This window comes from Cervus elaphus, chromosome 4, assembly GCF_910594005.1.
Source record: "Cervus elaphus chromosome 4, mCerEla1.1, whole genome shotgun sequence".
In the NCBI taxonomy this organism is placed as follows: Eukaryota; Metazoa; Chordata; class Mammalia; order Artiodactyla; family Cervidae; genus Cervus; species Cervus elaphus.
Genome location: NC_057818.1, coordinates 4,393,481 through 4,407,530, shown reverse-complemented (window position 1 = coordinate 4,407,530; position 14,050 = coordinate 4,393,481). Strand labels below are relative to the sequence as shown.

At 48.0% G+C, this 14,050-nt stretch overlaps 1 protein-coding gene and 1 long non-coding RNA gene across 5 annotated transcripts in view; one reads left to right on the top strand and one right to left on the bottom strand.

Moving 5' to 3' along the window:
* The window catches only part of ZNRF1 (zinc and ring finger 1), an 83,895-nt gene that overhangs the window by 34,438 nt on the left and 35,407 nt on the right, over positions 1 to 14,050 (bottom strand). The window lies entirely within an intron of this gene.
* On the top strand, positions 2,153 to 8,177 carry LOC122691503. Its single transcript, XR_006340425.1, has 3 exons — positions 2,153 to 2,312; positions 5,594 to 5,665; positions 6,058 to 8,177. It is a non-coding gene; the product is annotated as an uncharacterized LOC122691503 (long non-coding RNA).

Below are 14,050 nucleotides of genomic sequence, written 5' to 3'. Positions count from 1 at the left end.
CAAAGATGGCTGCACCAGCACATGCTTCATTCCACACACTCTTTCTCCAATGATATTAACATTCTCCTATCGATACATGGGGTTTATGTTCTCTTCTCTTCTACCTAGGGTGACCTTCGCAACCTGCCTGAATCAATAATGTGCAGAGGTGATGCCATGTGACTTCCAAGGCTGGGTCAAAAAAGGCTTTCCCGTGGTTCCCTCCTGGGACAAAGGAATGTGGAAGCCCTGAGCCACCTAGTAAGAAGCCCAGCTACCTTGAAGGCACCATGCTGCTGAGATCACAGGAGAAGCTTGCACACAGAGATGCCCAAGGATCTCCAGCTGTTCAAGCCCCAAATGCTTGGGTCCTCCCAGACCAGGCACTGGTGCATGAGAGAAGCACCTCTGCGATGGTCCCATCCACAGCTACCATCTGACTGCAAGCTCAAACGAGCCCCAAAAGACAGAAGTCCTGCAAGAGCTGCTCCCCAATCACTAGCTCATAGAAGCTGTGAGAGAGAAAGTGTTTCAAGCTATTCGGTTTTGGAGGAATTTGCTACTCCACAGTTATTGGAATAGCCCTGTTTATAAATCAGTGTGAAAGGCGGGTTATGATCTGTACAATAACAGATCTCATGCAAGAACAGACTGTCTTCTCATTTATTTGCCCTTCTCACAGAGGTTCTATATATTTTTGTTTTTTGTTAAACACCAGAAACTATATGGTTTCTTCTGCTATTATTTCTTAAATTTCCAGTTGATCCCTGCTAGCATAGGGATATATAACTTAAACTAATAGATTCATCTTATATCTGATTACATCATGTGAAAATGTTATCTCTTTCCTTCCAATTCTTACATTGAATTTCTTCTTTCCTTAATCTGTTGATCAAGATCTCCAGTAAATTAAACCATTTCTTCAGTTAAATACAATGTTTGTTATAGATTTGTTATATAACTTCTGTCAAATTAAGTTCTTTTATTCATTATTTCATTGAGTATTTAAAACAAAAAATGCTGCTGAACTTACAAATCATTTTTCTGTATCAACTGAGATCCTATTTTCCTTTCTTTCGTCTATTGATATCACAGATTTTTTGATGCTGAACCATCCCTGTATTGGGGGTGGGGGGTGGGAAACAGTACTTGTTTGTAGACGTTCTCAATACACTACTGAATTGGATAGCTGATCTCCTATTTGGGGATTCTGGTAATATGAATGCCAGGGAGGTTTTTCATTTGTGACCAGACTTCTGCTCTGTAATAAGTTCAGTTTCTTCAAGTACAGAGCCTTCAAACTTGCACCCCTTCTGTAGAAGTTCTGGAACTAAACAGGCGAGGAAGTCTGGAGCCTCCGGGTACAGTGTGGACTCTCATCTGACACTCCTACCTCTGGCTTGGTACCTCACCCCCACCTTCCCTTCCTTGGTGTCTGCCTAAGTTCATAAACTCCATCTCAGTTTCTCCAGAGATAATACCTCCCAACTGCGGCAGAGCTGGGAGGTTACCGGGTGGAGATGAGGTGACAAGTGGCCCTTATTCAGACTTTCTCTCCGTATTTTCAAGGTTAATAGAAGTCTGGTGAATAATTTGTGGAACGTCCATATGACGGGCTAGCGGACAACTAAAATTAAAAATTAAAAAAAGAGTTCTAAATATTAAAATTTGGCCACAAACTTAAAAATGTTGCAGAACAACATGTAGCGTGTGACACCCTTAGAAAACAAAGACGCCCACACGTGCTCGCAGCACGAGCTTGGACACATCCGCAGACACACCCGTGCGTGGCAGGGGCTGCCTGGTTACCCACGGACCAGAGGCTGCCGCAGCGGGAGGAGGAGCACAAGCTTTTACTTTCAGCCCTCTGCAGGGTCTGACCCTGTGATAATGAACTCAATTACTTTCAGAATTATAAGAAACAAAGAAGATTTTTTGTTACGTCCTCCCACTCCCTAACCCCCACCCCAATTATCCCTGGATCTCGGTGAAAACCACAGTGATTGAAACTTCTATTTATTAAGAGGGCAAAAGCAGTGGTCCAGGCCTGACGAACGACTCGGACTGAAACACCCGGGGTGAGCCTGCGCGTGGGAGCTCCAGGGGCCCGGCAACGAGGCCAGGCAGCAGCGCAGAGCCTCTCCGGCTTTCCGTCATTTCCGCTTCCGCCTCGCCTGCCTGCCTGCAGCACGTGTTCTACTGTGATCACCAAAGCAATGGGACTGGTACAGCTTCTCGCTCTATGAGAGCACACTCCTTTCTCCCTTATTTGAAGGCACAAGAGTTACTGAGCAAGGACCACAGGAGCCAGGACCCCCATCGCATTAGATAAGGTGAGAAACACCCCATGGCTCCAGGAAGAGCAGCTGTGTCGTCTCAATTCACCAAATACCGCACTCCCGGGCGACCGGCTCTGAGCTCCGCACACCGGCGGGTGCTCCAAGCGCCTTACGTGGGGTCCTCTTGGGGGCGCGGAGAGAGGACGCGCAGTGAGCTGAGGGCAGGGTGGGCCCTCAGTCCTTCCAAAGAGCCTCTCTGGCTCTCACCGACGCGAGACACGCGGTGCCAAGAGCAGCCTGGGAAGGTCTCCATGCTCTTGCAGCACGCAGCAGCTCTGCGCCGGCTGCTCGCAGGGTCTCCATCCATCCAGGAGGTGGCAGGAGGGGCGGGGGGGGGGGGGGGGAAGAGGAGGGCGGGAAAGAGGAGAGAGGCGCGCCTTTCCGGAGCAGAGCCTCCAGGCACAGGCGCCGCCGGGCGCTGCATTTGCACGACTGCATTTAAGCCCTTGAGCCTCCGTGCTGGGCACCACGATTATTCCTACTTTACAGACGTGAGACTCCAGGTAGGGGGGAAGTTTTCAGGAATAACGCTCCTAGACTCCCTGGGATGACCTGGAAACACAGAGGAAGAACTATAATGATAATGGGGAGTGGCCCCGTGTTTCAGCAGAGTCCTGAGCTGGAAGACAACCTCCACTTCTCCTCCAGGCCTCCCCCTGGCAGGAGGGAGGCTGACACACAGAGGCAGGCCACAGCCCGCCTGTCCCCAGCTTTCTACTGAGGACAAAAGCAGTGACTCTGGGCCCAGAGTTTCCCCTCTTCATTCTCCCTCACCTGTGGAGCAGGTGGCAGGAGGACCACCTTGCTGACAGCCACGCAGCTTCAGAGCTCACAGAGAGCCTCACAGGCTTCAGTGTCTGCTCTCAAAACCACTGGCGCGCTGTTTCCACTCAAGGTTTCATTTACTTTCAACAACAGATCAAGACCTTTGGGCTGAGATTTAAAATATACATACGAGATTCCACCATACATATTTTTTAAAGTAACAGAACACGGACATCTATCCAAGGCAAATGTTGAGGCCAGCGAGGTGAGGCGGGAGGAGAGCTGGAGATGAAGGGGATAAGGTAAAAGGACATCCAAGTGGAGCCTGGCTGTCAGTGCCTGTCCCAAGCCAGGCGGGGATCTAGCCCCCGCCTCCAGGAATGTAAATACCTCTCAGCACCACCAGGCTGGAGGCTCCTTCCGCCCTCCCTAAAGGCACGCCTGTGTATCTCCTGGCTCCAAGGGCCCAGCCTGCAGCCTGTGCAGTGGGAAAGGGACTAAGCAGGAAGCTAAAATATGTGCATTCTTATCAAGGTTATAAATCGTGATGTTTCTGAGTCTCCACTTTTTCACCTGTGAAGTGAGGAGACTGGCTCATGCCTCTCAGATTCCTTCTAATTCTAAGGCTTACGAATCTGAAATTAGTGACGACCGCGGGTCTTCTTCAGTTCAGTTTTCTTTTTCTTGTGGGATCAGATCTTAGTTCCCCAACCAGGCAGTGAGAGTGCGGAGCCCTAACAGCTGAAACCCCAGGGATTTCCCAACACCCTTGGTTTCTGCTGCCCCTGCAGAAAAGCAGTATTATTTTCAGGTGAGCTAAAAGAGTTAGGAAGCCTCAGGCCTCACATATGGTAAATATTTTAAAATATTTTCAGAATTGATATTCCTGTTTAATAAAAGAGAGAGCCCCTATTAGAAAAGGCAAGGAGATACTTGTTATTCACATGCTGACTGCTAAACCTCAGAAGATTCCTCCTCTGACAACTCTCCATGGACCACCACATAGCATTCTTCCCCCAGCCCTCCCTTACAAAACCTCCAACACCTACAGTGACCTGAGGAGAGAGACTCTCACAAAGAACTCAGGTGTGTGCAGCCAAAGCTGCTGGGAAAAGGTAAAGACGTATTCCATATTAGCACTCCCTTCTACTTAAGCTCTTTTAATCGACCCTTTCTGATAAATAATTCACCTCACCTTGGCAACTGTCAACTTTAGTAGACGGTCAAAGCATTCCCCTTGGGCTGCTGTCGGAGGGAACTTCTCCAGCTGCCTTTGGAGACGCCTAGAGAGGTTCTGAGGAGAGAGCACTATTTCCCACATGACTGAGAAATGCATTTTTCTGAAGAGACATGGGGTGTCTGCCTCTGTCACCCTAACCTCTCAAGCGCTTAGGAGCAACTACAAGGCATTACCTTCTTCTGAGACGCTCTTAAACAAATAAGGTTCCAAGCGTGTTATTATAAATGAGATGTAACAAGTCTGTCAAAGCAGCTTCTTTAAACTGTCTCAATTCCTTTGAAGCTGCTGAGCAGACATTTGCTTAGATCCTTCTGAGCAGGGTAGCAGGGAGAACACTGATACTCTGTCAAGTCAAAAGTATAATTTTATGTTTCACAGATTAACTTGAGAGGAAATACAATATAAACCAGTGTCTTCCAGTGTCTCAGCAGCCAGGCTCTTCAGAAGGGCAGTCTCTCATGGTAATACTGCACTTAGGCCAATTTTTCATTAAAAGGCCTCAGCCAGGTCAGAAGCTGTGACAAACCAAATTCCTTGAATTAATACTTTAAACCGAGCTGGTGACAAGATGATTAATTCTGTAAAAGAAAGCTGGGGGAGTGAAAGTTATACTCGGGTACAGGGATGTTCTCCATGTCCTCCTTCCCCTCGCGCTGCTGCTAAGTCACTTCAGTCGGGTCCGACTCTGTGCGACCCCATCCCTGGGATTCTCCAGGCAAGAACACTGCAGTGGGTTGCCATTTCCTTCTCCCATGCATAAAAGTGAAAAGTGAAAGTGAAGTCGCTCAGTCATGTCTGCCTCTTCGCGACCCCATGGACTGCAGCCTATCAGGGTCCTCCGTCCATGGGATTTTCCAGGCAAGAGGACTGGAGTGGGGTGCCATTGCCTTCTCCGCCTCCCCCGATTACTTCTGACTAAATCCATCACAAAGCCTGCAGTGTGAACACCAGAACGTCACTGCAGGTCTGAATTCACGTGTGTCCCCCTGAAAGGTTGTAACCCTTGGGCAGTCTTCCTGAGACCTTCTTGCCTCGCTTTCTTAGCCTCCTCCTTCATGGTTAAGAAGCTCCAGCACCCTCAGAGTACAGAGGAGAAATGCAGAGAGAACTTCAGAAGTCTTCCCCCAGATCAAGAGGACAGCCAAGACTAATACCCAGGGGTCTGGACTCCTAAACTCTCCTGAGGCTGGTGTGCTAGGGTGGGTTTCATGGCCCTGGTGCTCAAATGAGTAGATATTAATAAGAGTTTATCCCTCCTGTTTTGGTCCAGGTAGGATCAGCCTAACTTACCCAGCTGTCTGGTCATACAGACCTTCCCCAACTCTCCACATCGCTGGACTCTGTAAGTACAAAGGAGAGATGGGAGAAACGTGGCGGGGTGTGGGGGGGAGGTGGTGGGTGCGGAGAGGAAGATAAAACAACATGACTTTCAAGGGTCAGATGAAACAAAGCCAGTCTGAAGAAGGGGGGAGCTGTCAAATCTACCAGCCTAAGATCTTCAGTCCATTTAAAAACTGATTTAGGCAACTTTTAATCACGACAGGGAGAGTAAAAAAACTCAAGCTTTGGGCTCCAAATACTTCTCTGCTCACAACTGGGAGGATCAAATAAGACCTAAGGACAAACGTCAAGAACCAGAGTCTTTTGATGGCAGAAAAACTGGTTTTCTCTGATACCAGAGGTTTATTGTGCTCCATCTTGATTTATGATGATGTTCTTTTTCAAATCCCACAGATATCTGACGCCAAGCCTGCAAAAGGGAAGGTGACCGCCAAGAGTCTGTAATGAGCCCAGCGTCTGAGCCCAAGACAGCCAAGAGTGGGGCCTTCCTGCAGGGCCGGGTCTGGGCCGTTTTGAAGGCTTCCTTCACAGATCCCAAACACTACACAGCTGGAGATCAAAGCCGGGATCTAGTTATTTATACTCAAATGGGGAAAACCAACTGGGCAGTGGTTAATTACACACTTGATTTATTTAAAGGAGAAAAGGAAAGGAAACACTTCAGGATCCAACTGGCAAAAGCTATACCCAAAGCAAACCTAAGTACTGAGAGTTACTGCTATCTAACATCTTAGCATTCTTGGGCTTCTCCTGTCACTCAGCTGGTCAAGAATCCGCCTGCAATGTGGGAGACCTGGGTTCGATCCTTGGGCTGGGAAGATTCCCCTGGAGAAGGGAATGGCTACCCACTCCAGTATTCTAATCTGGAGAATTCCATGGAAAGTACAGCCCACGGGGTCGCAAACAGTGGGACACTGAATACTGTCACTTTCACTTTCAATGTCTTAACAAATTATCAAACTCAGTCTAAACATTTCTGTCCAAAGCAGACAGCGTGATGAGAAGTACTACCGGTTTGGTGCCCAAGTGCAACACGAAGGGCTGGAACCCCCATTGTCCAACAGGGCTCCGACTCCCCTCCAAGCTGCCCTAACTGTAAACACTTCTCTCACTCTTCCACGAGGCCCTGGCTGCTCTCCTGTCCCGTAGCCTCTCCTGCTTGCAGTGCCGCCGGGCCAGCAGGTACGGAGGAGTAATCCCTGGACGTGACTGCTTCTGCAGTGTTATTCTCAGAGTGCCCCTTGCAACACGGCCAGTGAGAAGCCAAAAAAGGAAAAAGCTGCCCACCACTGATGAGAACAGCCCACCGAATGGGACGGCCCCAGGCTACCATCAGGTCTATACACTCCTGCAGAGAAAGCAAAGGAAAGGAAAGCGGGCAGGTCAAGGATCAGAGTATTTACAGAACCAGACACATGGAGAGAGGCTCTGCTCTCTTGGACCCCACGCATGCTGAGGTGCCGACAGCGGCTCTGCCCGCCCGCACCCCGATACTCAGCACAAGGCTGAAACCTCAGTTCCCAAGGCAGGCAGGCAGGCGGCCCTGCCTTCCGCGCGGAGCAGCTGTGGATGACCATCCCGCGGCCTGGAGTGATGAATCCCTTGTTTATAAAGTTTTCATTTGCTCCTGTAAGATTATTTTCAATCCTACTTCCTAAGATTTCTGACTCTGGAACTTGAACTAGAAGCTTCAAAACTGACAGAGACCCAGAGAAACGATAAGGAATCAGGCCACCTCGATTCCCTGAATCAGCCAACCTCTGGGCTAAGGGAAGGCTTCTATAGTCTCAGGGCCTTCTCAGTCAAGGGCCAAATTAAATCATTTAAAAATCATTTAAAAGGGGATTTTTCTCTGGTGGTCCAGTGGTCAGGATTCCATGCCTTCATTGCTGAGGGCCCAGGTTCCATCCCTGGTTGGGGAACTAAGATCCCACAAGCTGTGTGGCAGAGTCAAAAAATTAAAAAGTATTGATCAAACCTGGTGATTCTTGATGAGCAAACAAAACTCTATTGCCAACTCTATTTGTACTGGAATAACCCACTAAAATCTGTTTAGATCAGAAATCTGTTTGGCATGAAAAAAAATAAGCATTTGGATTACACAGGAGTCAGAGGAGTAGGGAGATGGAGGAGAAGGCTGGCAAAATGGAGGTTTTCAAAGAGACCCTGGAGCCATCGGCTTCTGAATGAAGGAAAACACCAGGAGACTGAACTAATCTGAAAGAAAATACAAAGGGCGTTGACTCCGTAAGGAGAAACGCCATCATAACAAGAACCCTACATCTTGAGTTCCAACAAGCCAAGCAACTGAACCGGAAGAGGCCGTGGGGCTGAACGAGGCACTGGGGAAGGACAGCTGGCCTTCTTCTGGCAAGAGGATGTCCAGAGCCAGACGCCCTGGGTTTGCCAGTTGCTTCTCAAGGGAATCCTCAAAGTAGATGGTTGAACTTACGGGCATGAAAAGTCTCTTCCATTAGATAAGAACATGGCTTATAAGATTAGAACACATGTAAACCCATGGCTGATTCATATCAATGTATGGCAAAAACCACTACAATATTGTAAAGTAATTAGCCTCCAACTAAAATAAATATAAAAAAAATTAAAAATATAACAACGAAAGAACACGGTGACTTCTGCTCTCACGCTCTACTCGTGAACTTCAGTCCCTTTAAGTCTGTACTGGGACACAGGTCCCATTCTCATTAGAGTGCTCACGCTGCCGTTATTCTTTAACCACTGACATCGGAAAGAACTGTCTACCTGACTTGCAAATCTGTTCTGGCCACAACCATCACTAGAATCGATGAGCAGTCTGTCATCAGAAAGGAAGGACTGCTCAGCCCAGTACCTCCTTTCCAAGGCCTCTGACCAGAGCCGCCGAATGACACGCGAACGAACATCGGAGTCACTGCAACCTACGGAAGTAGACAGTCCTTTCACAGTCAACCTCCAAATGCCCGAGCTCTGACGAGGAAGATTCTGACTCATCTCTGTGGATCCTTCTCTTTCTGTTTTTGGCCACCTGGCACATGGGATCTTAGTTCCCTGAGCAGGGGTTGAACCTGTGCTCCCTGCACTGATTGTGTGAAGTCTTAATCACTGGACAGTCAGGAGAGTCCTACAGATCCTTCTATTTCAAACATATTTAAAAAAAACTTCTGAAGCGAAATGGTAAGGGGGACCTATAAAAATAACCACCAGCTATTAGTAGCTAAAATGGTTGCAGCCCTCAGAGTTTTCTAAAGCAACAAATAGTCCTGATTACACATAAATATAACCTGCCAGCTCAGCAAGGACGGATCTAGATTCTGAGAAGCTCCAGAATGGCTCTGGGTCAATGGCGAGAGAAATGTCTGTACTGAGGAAAGACCGGGGCAGAAACTCTTCTTGATTTCTCCAAAGCTGGTGATGTGAGAGACCCCATCTGGGTCCTTCAAGGACATGTGCAGTTAAGAGATGAGGCTGACTCTCTCGGGGCAAGCTCAGTTCGGAAGGAAGGGCAATAATCACCCCTACGGACAACGTGTTTATGCTGCTTTTCTGTAAAATCAAGGTCCTTTGTCTCCAAGCTCACTTGAAGAGGTCATGGGCATCATTTCCACGCCTTTCCATCAGAAGTGACTCCCCACAAACCAGAAGCAAGGGCTTTCTGGCTCCAGGTGGCAGCTGCTGCGTCCACAGCCGCCTCTGGCTTTGTGGGCAGAGGAAAGGCTCTCCCCGCAGCAGGAGCGACCGAGCCGTCATGAGGCCCACGGCCTTTCCGAGAGGAAAGTGGGCCCGCAGCGGGCCCAGGGCATGGCGAGTGTGGGAACCAAGTTCTTCCACAAGAGTCACCAACAGCCTGAAATCAGGACCCTGGTTCTGCACACAAAGGGCGAAACTCTTCAACCCCAGGTGAGGGGGCAGGAAAGCAGACTGAACACACACCGAGGTCCTTCACTCTAGTTAGCCAGCGCTGCCATGTACTCAAACCCGAGGAACGCCTCCTTTAGAAAACACCAAGTGGGCACAGCGGGGGAAAGCCCGAGTGATGCTCCCACACTCGTCCACTCTCCCCGCACCGCCGCAGCCCGGGGCCCCGCCTGGCCCTGCCGGCGGGAGGGGGACGCCAGCCCCGCAGACGAGCGAGGACCCCGCCCTGCCGCCTCCACAGCCGTCTCTCTGCCTTTGCTCTGGGAAGCGGTAAGATCGGAGGAGCAGGCTCATCCAGACGCCCTGCTCCTTTATTACCCTTCTGAAACAAGAGAGCTACACAGAGCAGACCGGGAAGAGACTCGGACTCTCTTGTTCGGACTTGACCACTATGAAAGGCCACGTACGAGAGCCCAGGAGTGCTGAGACCGTCCAGCTGACGGGGGCAGTGAAAGCCAAGGCCCAGAGCTGGCCTCACGCTCCAGGAGAGGTGACGCTCCACGGAAGAGCTGAGGCCAGTCCCCCCGTGGGGTTTACCACGAGAGGAGCCACGGCGCGACGTGGTCCTGCCGTCCCAGGACGCCGGCGGAGGAGGCGGTCAGGGAAGCGCGGGACGCTGCTACAAATGACGGGCAGATTACTGAGTTACTTCTTAAAGTACAAAGCAATGATTCTAGACCTTTAATCAGACACGCGCGATTCAGAGGTCAGAGTCAGGGCTGAAAACCCAGCATAAGACCCAAGAAAGCCCCAGGCAGCTCCATGCCGGCTCCACCGTGCCCTCCCACACTGCCTCTCTACCCGGGATCTGAGACCAGGGACCACAAGCCAGTACCTAGCTTGTCCCCAGAGCCACGGACGCCAGCAAGGCGGAAGGACAGCCAGGTATCAGGAAGGCAACCGGGAGTCGGTTTCCCCCAGCAGGACCCTAACTGGAAGTCCAGAACCAGACCCTGAAAGTCCCCTGCCGCTCACAACAGTTGCTGGGTTTTCGTTTCCTTCCTCAAACCAGGAACCACATTTTTGAATCGATAGGTTAACAAGACCCTTCAGGCTCTGGAAGGCAAAACGCGTCCATGAAAACGCTATGCCTCTGAAACACACAGCAGGCCGATTATTCTCCACATGGGCACTGCCATCTCCACCAGGAACCCCAAACCCAAAGGGAACTAAGCGGTCCTGCTGGGTGGAGACGGAGCACGAAGGGACTGTCAACCAGGAGGGAAGGATGGGGCAAACCTGTGAGAGGAGACATAGACTTAATCCAAGTAAAGCAAAGTTTTGCCCTGGGCTTGGGAAGATGCTGGCCACTTGCAGGAACCTGACAGAAGAATGTGAGCTACCAGGACGAGCCGGACAAGCCAGCAGACCATGCTACAGCAGAGACTAAGGCCTGAACAGGCCGCCCAGGAGCCAGACGGATCCGGAAACCCCAGAAGAAATGTTTCTCAAGTGCAGATTTTCCTGAAAATGTGACGGGTCATCTCAAAGCAAGAAATGAAGAGATATCATCTGAGGGCATGAAGAAAACCTCTATTTCTGTGAGTCAAGTCTGCTTATTCAATACATCCCTTCCTTGCGTTTTGCATGAGGCACACCTGTGATGGGAATTACAGATGCAAAGAAGAGGAAGGCCTCTAGGTCCAAAGGTAGCCCTTAATGGCTACAGTTTTCCTCTCTCCAGCTGGAGTCCTCAACTTGGAGAATATAATTATTTTCTGACCCTCAGTTCCCATTTTACACATATATTTAGATAATCAGTGTTTAACGTTAAGGTTCTAGCCACCCACCTGAACTAATTTAATTTTAAAAGGTGGGATGGGCAGTGAGAGAAAACCCTGGAGATTTCCTCCAGGATCTATGAACACAGGTTCAGGAAGACAGCTGGTCTACCTGGGGCGGGGCTGTAAGGAGGAGTCCGTTTCCTCCGCAGGGAGGCTCCTCCTTCATTCCCAGCACACATGCCTCATGGAGCAGTGGCGGGATGTCTGGCCTTGGGAACACATGTGTCTTACCCCTGACGGCAGCAAATGAAAATGCTTTTCCCATCTGTAGGCTCAGATTCTCCTCATTTTCACATGGGTCACCAACTCTGCTTTAATTTTAAAAGCTGGTGCCACAAAGGAGCAGAATCAAGGAGAGATTAAAACTGCATTTAACCTTATTTACAAAATAGAAGCAGAGTCACAGATGTAGAAAACAAACTTGTTACCACAGGATGGGAAGGGGAGGGATAAACTGGGAGATTGGGACTGACATATACACCCTACTATACACAAAAGAGATAACTAGTAAGAACCTGCTGTGTAGCAGAGGGAACTCAACTCAATACCCTATAATGGTCTATATGGGGGAAAAAATCTAAAAAAAAGTGTATATATGTACAGGTATATGTATAACTGATTCACTTTGCTGTATACTTAAAACTAGCACATTATAAATCAACTACACTCCAATAAAAATAAAAACAAAAAACCTGTATTTGGTGAAATGCATCAAAACAATCACATGGACTGCACTGATGAGTTCATGATAAAGCAAATGTAGGAAAATGCCGACCGTGGGGTCCGGGTGGTGGTTACGTGGGTGCTCACTGCACAGTTCTCCCAGCTGCGCTGTCTCTGGTGGGTCCGTCTGCTTGAGGATGGAGGTGGCCTTGCAGGAATAAGGAAATTGCTCACGTATGTGAGATCAGAAGACCTGGGCTCACGTTAAACAGGCTTGCTGGCCTGAAGGCGGCTTGTCAGGTCACCAAGGACTCTTTACAAAGGCATACATCAGAATCAGCCTCCTCAAAGTTGGGGACCTCTGCAAATGGCTAATGCTTGGGCCCCACTGTAAGTCTCCTGACCCACAGGCTGAGGCTGGCAGAGTGATATAATTTTTCTATCTTGGTGGAGGTCTGTGTTGTTCCTGTGTATACATTGTCAAAACTCAGTCAATATATACTTCAAATGTGTGCATTTCACTGTACGTAAATTTCATGCCAAGGGAAACTATAAACAAATACTAAAAACCAGTTAATGGTATGAATGTTGAAATCTTCAGAGGAAAGCATACAGATAGCTGCATTTACTTTGAAATGCATCAAAAAATAAGACTGAGTGGCGATATGAAAAGAAAAGAAATGTGGTGATAAAACAAGCAGAGTAAAAAAGATGTATTTGGGGTAGGTAGTGGTGGTTGCAGTGATATGACTATACCAGCAAAACAAGTATTTTTTTAGAAGTTCCTCAAGTGGATTAAACAAATTGCGGTTTAGTAACAACAACAAAAACAGGAATGAATTATTGATAAACAGAACCTGGAAAGGGAATTATGCTAAATGAAAAAAAGCTAATCCTGAAAGTTATATACCTGTGTGATTCATTTATAGAGCATTAACAAAATCACAAAATTATAGAGACAGAGAACAAATCAGCACAGTTGCCAGACACTAAGGAATGGGGCGGGGTGGTGGTGGAGTATGACAATAAAGGGAAGTATTAGAGAACTCAGTGGTGATACATTCTATAGCTTGACTGTGGTGATGGATGCTCCATCTGACACATGTGCTATAACTACACAAACCACACACACACACACACACACACACACACACACACGGGTGCATATCAAACGGTGAAATGTGAATAAGGTCTGTGGGTCGTCCCAAAGGTACCAATGCCAATGTCCTCGTTTTGATATAACGCCACAGCTACATAAGATATACACCACTGCGGGAAACTGTATGAACGTATATGGATCACTACTATTTTTACAACTTCCTGTGAATCTATAATTATCTCAAAGTAAAAAGCTAAACAAAAGCTCCTCAGACAATTCCAAATTTTCCTAGTGAAGGACTACTCATTCAGTCTAATCACTGACTATAGAGAAGAAAAATCAAAATTCTACAGAGTTCTCTCAATCACAAAAAAGTTTATCTTCTAATTCTAGAACTAAACTTGATCAGGTGTCAGAAATGTTCCTTGATATTTCTAAGCCAACTGTGTCTAAATACATCCCCTTCCATCCCTGGGACAGGCATTCTTGGCATTACATGAAATATCAGGATTGAGATCATCCACACGGGTAATCTGGGGGAAAAGAGGTGGGTCAAGTGGACCAAAAGGAGAGGAAAAAAAAAGAGAGATGCTACGTTACAAAGGAGCAGCTGCAAATGTGCAAACTAAAAATTAGAGGGAAGTTTCTAAAAAACTGAGTGTTTCACAACCAAGCTGAGATTTGTCAAAAGGGGTTTCTCTCAGCTTTCAGAGCTCCCAAGCCATTATTTGCTAGTAAATTTCGTGAGAAGCAGAGGGGGACATGCTCCAGACACAGCTGTTTCCATCTGTTGTTGAAAGTAAGATCCTGCCTAAAAAAAGAAAATGTTAAAAAAGTCATAAATCCTTCAGACTACAACCTCAGCAGAGGAGTAAACCACGATTCTTTTCATCTTTTAAAATGCGATAACTTTGCTCCTGCTTGA